The 4,979-nt window shown below is 36.3% G+C and overlaps 1 pseudogene; it reads left to right on the top strand.

The window, feature by feature from the left end:
- Positions 1 to 890: 890 nt before the first annotated feature.
- Positions 891 to 1,268, top strand: LOC102833843 (annotated as a pseudogene).
- The last annotated feature ends 3,711 nt before the right edge of the window (positions 1,269 to 4,979 follow it).

The raw sequence follows: 4,979 nt of genomic DNA, 5'->3' as shown, positions 1-4,979 counted from the left end.
CATTGCCATTTTAGTTTAAATAGCTAGAAGTAATGGGTAAAAGGCTTTTGTGTTTACTGTTGAGATCAATTTTGATTCTGCCCAAATTAATTTAGAAAGGATATTTTCTGAATATCATCAATTGTTTTATTTTTTACTTGTACTTCAATCATTTTTAAATTTTTTCTTAGGTTATTCTTGTAACTCTGTAAATAGGTGGTTTTAATTTTATAAACAAGGGACCAGAAAGCTACAAATTTCTCAGGAGATCATATTGCGTTAAAAAAGTAAGATTCTAAAGTATTTTTGTTATGACTTGAGATTTTGTAGGTAAAACAGTTGGATGATAACTGGTAATAAGAGCTGAGTAACTTTTGACAGGGCACTTTTGAGAAAGCACTGCTATGTGAAAGCTACAATCCAGTGTTCTAGGATATTGTTGTAATTAAGTAAAATCACCAATTCTGTTCTTTGTAAAGCCTTGCAAAGATCAAAGTGGCACTTTGGGTTAGTTAATGTGCTAGATTGCAAAATCATTTTGAACCTCAATGTCGGCGGTTCAAGCTCACCAGCCACTCCTGGGAAACCCTATACAGGGTTGCTATGGGTCAGAAACGACTTAACGGCACTCCACAACAGCAACAGTGTGATGGACTTCTGGTGTGGCACTGTGGGTTGATGTGCTGGACTGCGAAGTCTGTTTGAATTATAAAGTTGGTAGCTCCTTGGAAACCCTATACAGTGTAGCTATGGGTCAGAACCAGCTCCACATCACTTAACAACAACAATGATTCAATATTCAGTAGAAATATATATTTTAAATGAACATTAAATTTAAAAATAAATTAAAGGATCCTTTCTGTCCGACATCTTAGCTAGGCTGCAGTTGTAGCTCCTCTCCGAGCTTCGTGATGCCTCCCAAGGACGACAAGAAGAAGAAAGACGCCGGAAAGTCGGCCAAGAAAGACAAAGACCCAGTGAATCAATCTGGGGGCAAGGCCAAAAAGAAGAAGTGGTCCAAAGGGAAAGTTCGGGACAAGCTTAATAACCTGGTCTTGTTTGACAAAGCCACATATGACAAGCTCTGTAAGGAAGTTCCCAACTATAAACTCATAACACCTGCTGTTGTCTCTGAGAGACTGAAGATTCGCTGTTCCCTAGCCAGGGCAGCACTTCAGGAGCTGCTTAGTAAAGGACTTATCAAGCTGGTTTCAAAACACAGAGCTCAAGTAATTTACACCAGAAACACAAAGGGAGGGGATGCCCCAGCTGCTGGTGAAGATGCATGAACAGGTCCAACCAACTGTACATTTTGAAAAATAAACCTTTATTAAACCAAAAAAATTAATTAATTAATTAATTAAAGGAAACTGCAAATCTGCACTAAAATAAATATTCAATGTAATTCTTTAAAGAAAAGGAAAATGATTCCACTTTGAAATTTGATAATTCAAAATTGAATGAAGAACAATAGAAAAGGTAAATGTATGGGTAAACATCAATGACCATTGATTACACAATTAAATTATTGAAATATTTTTAGAAAGCACATGGTAATAATAATGTAAAAGATTGGAGAAATGTATTGCTGTTGTTAAGTGCCTTTCAAGTCTATTCTGACTCATAACAACCCTGTAATTGGTTTCGAAGGAGTGGCTGGCTGGAGAGCTTGAACAGTCAAGCTTGAGGTTCAAACCAGCTTTGCAGTCCGGCACATAAACTCACAGCACCACACTTGGATTCCCAGAGAAATATAAACAAAGCTAAATGAGACCTAAGTTTCTACCAGTAAGAGGGAAGTGCTACATTAATAGTTTGTATGGAACAGTAAGACATTAAGTTTGCATTTAGGAATTTCTAGGATAGTAGTATTCAAATTTCCCATAGTAAGACTGCCAACATCATCAAAATAATCTGGAAATTTGATAGAAATACATATTCTTGGGCTCCAATCCTGACCTAGTGATGGAAACTCTGGGGATAATGCTCAGGAAAATCTATTCTATGAAGCTTCATAGCTGAATCTGGTGCATGCTAACTTTTAAGAAGCATTGTTTTGGGGTATCAAATAAAATGGAAATATTATTGCATTAATAAGAATCGACACAAAGTTGGTTCCTATGAGGCTGAGTTTAAACATCCCAGACTGCTAATTTCTTCCAAGTGCTGTACCATACCTTTATCTATGACATCTATCATTTCTCTGTCCCCTCAGCATTCGTCTCTCTCTTGGCTTCAGTAATCTTCTGAAATAGCGTATTACCAAGAACTGCTAGTTCTGAAGAAATCCAAGTGGCACTAAAGACATTGGTGAAAAATGAGGCTTCAGGACTTGATGAGATGTTTCCACAAGTGGTTGCAATGCTGAAAATGCTCACTTACCTATGCCAAGAACTTTGGAAAACAGCTAACTGACCAACCAACTTCATGGGATCCATATTTGTGCCTATTCCAAGAAAGATGACCCAACAGAATAAGAATGTCATAGAACAATATGATTAATATCTCAGAGAAGTAAAATCTACTGAACATAATTCAAAAATGGTTGCAAGAGTACATCACCAGGGAGTTGCCAGAAAGGTAAGCTGAATTCAGAAGAGGACATGGAATGAGAGATATTGTTGCTGATGTCAGATAAATCTTGGTGGAAAACAGAATATACCAGAAAGATGTTTACCTATGTTTTATTGGCTATGCAAAGGTATTTGACTGTATGCATCATAAGAAACTATTGGTAACATTGTAAAGAATGAGAATTCTAGAACACTTCATTATGGAACCTGTACATAAACCCAGTAAAAGTCCTTCAAATATACCAAAGGCATAGTTTATACTCAGGAATGTTTTACATATCCTTTCATCATATTTACTCAATCTGTGTGCTAAACAAATAATCTGAGAAGCTGTTGTTTTTGAGGTGTCTTGGTGCGGTGCTGTGGGTTAATGCACTGGACTGCACGGTTGGTGGTTCAGGCTTACTAGCTGCTCCTCAGAAACCATATAATGGGTCGCTATGAGTCGGGCAAACAAACTCCAGGGCAAACAATTCTCATCATCATCGCAATCAAAGCCCACGGAAGGAACAGTCAAGAAATCAGACAGTGTAGTATTGCACTGGGAAAACATGCTACAAAATACCTGTATAAAGTGTCAAAAATACAAAGATGTCACTTTGAGGACATAGGTATAATTGGTCTAAGTCATGGTCTTCAGTCACTACATATACATACAAAAGCTGGATAATGAATAAAGAAAACCAAAAAATTGATGTCTCTGAATCAATGGCAAAGAACACGGACTGGCAGAGAATGAAAAAATTTGATTTGGAAGAAGCACAGTGAGAATGTTCCATTCAAATGAGCGTGACAAGTCTTAGACTCAAATTTTTGGGCATGTTATCAGCAGAGATCAGTCCCTGGAGAAGCACAGCATTGTTGGCAAAATAGAGGGTCAGTGACAAAGAGGAACCTTCAATGGGATGAACTGACACAATGGCTACAACAATTAGCTCAAACGCAGAAGTGGTTGAGTTGATAATGCAGGACCAAGCAGTGTTTTGTTCTGTTGGATATAGGGTCTCAGTGACTAGATGGCACCTGACAACAATTTACATGATAGCTGAACAATCCCCTCACTGGACTAAGCTAAAAAATACCTTTGCTGAACCACAAGTGCCTCCAGTTATTTGCATGTTAGTTTACCTTTTTAACAGGCAGGGTCTGGCTTCTTCTCTGTGTAAAAATAACAAGCTTCTCCAAAGAACTAGGGCAACTGTAACAAGGGCAATAACTCCTCAGGGCTTAGGAGAAAAATCTCCCAAGCGGTTTTGTTTTTTGTTTCTTCAGGATCCAACACAAAAGACCACAATAAAGAGCTCATTTCTAGAGGGTACACACGGGACTGCAAACCACAAAGTTGGTGAATCGAGCCTATAAGTCTCACCACAGGATAAAATTGAGGCTTTCTGCTTCTGCAAAGATTCACAGTCTCAATAACCATATTTTATTGTCATTATGAGTTAGATCCGATTTAGCAACACTCAACAACAACAACAAAATGAGCAAAAAGATAAAATAATTTATAATTAAATAGTTGAGAGAAGGAAAAATATAATATTTTAAAACCTTATTAGCACGAAATAAAACAATAAAAAGGGGAAAAGACAAATTGTAAGTGGATCAAATTAAAAGCAAATGCTAAATTGACAGATAAAAGCCATATGTGTAAATGAACTAAATATTCTAATTCAAACATTAAGTTTATCAAAATGGATAAGAAAATTTAACTGTGTCCCAAAATCAAATAAAAAATTGGAAAATATTTTGGACTGAAAGTTAATAATAGAAACAATGTATTAAAGCATATAAAGTACAGCTAAAGCAGATGTTAAAACAAAATTTATACACATGAATGCATATGTTACAAGACAAAACTGACACTTTACTAAGGATTTCACTTATTAAGGTTGAAAAGAACAGTTTTATCCAGTCTAGTGAATGTAAAAGAAAATAAATAATACAGAAAAGGAAATATATGAATGAAACAAAAATAGCACATAAAAAAGAATTCCTACAAAATCATAGAAACCTTTATGAACAAATGTATGAACATGTGAAGCTATTATTTCCTTACATTTAGGTTTATACATTTCTGAATGCTATGTTTCGATTTTTCTAACCCTTCCTGGAAGAATTCTGCACCGTCAGTTCACACCACATCAGTTAGGGTATGCTCAAGGAATTGAAATCATGTTTATTTTAAATGTTCTTTAAGTTTTTAGAACAAAAAAAAAGTCTGAAGTGCAAGATCATGGTTGTAGTGTGGATGGAGTAAGATCTCACACTAAAATGCTCATAGGGCAGCCCTTACTGTCATTGAAGATTGAGCAGGTGCATTGTTATGATGGGAAAAGTTTGTAGTTGTTGTAAGGTGTCATTGAGTCAGTACTGACTCATAGCACAACAGAACAAAACACTGCCTGTTCCTGGGCCAACCTCACA

This window comes from Chrysochloris asiatica, unplaced genomic scaffold (assembly GCF_000296735.1).
Source record: "Chrysochloris asiatica unplaced genomic scaffold, ChrAsi1.0 scaffold00012, whole genome shotgun sequence".
NCBI classification, from domain to species: Eukaryota; Metazoa; Chordata; class Mammalia; order Afrosoricida; family Chrysochloridae; genus Chrysochloris; species Chrysochloris asiatica.
Note: the sequence above shows the minus strand (reverse complement) of the source record. Positions and strands in the feature narration are given on the sequence as shown.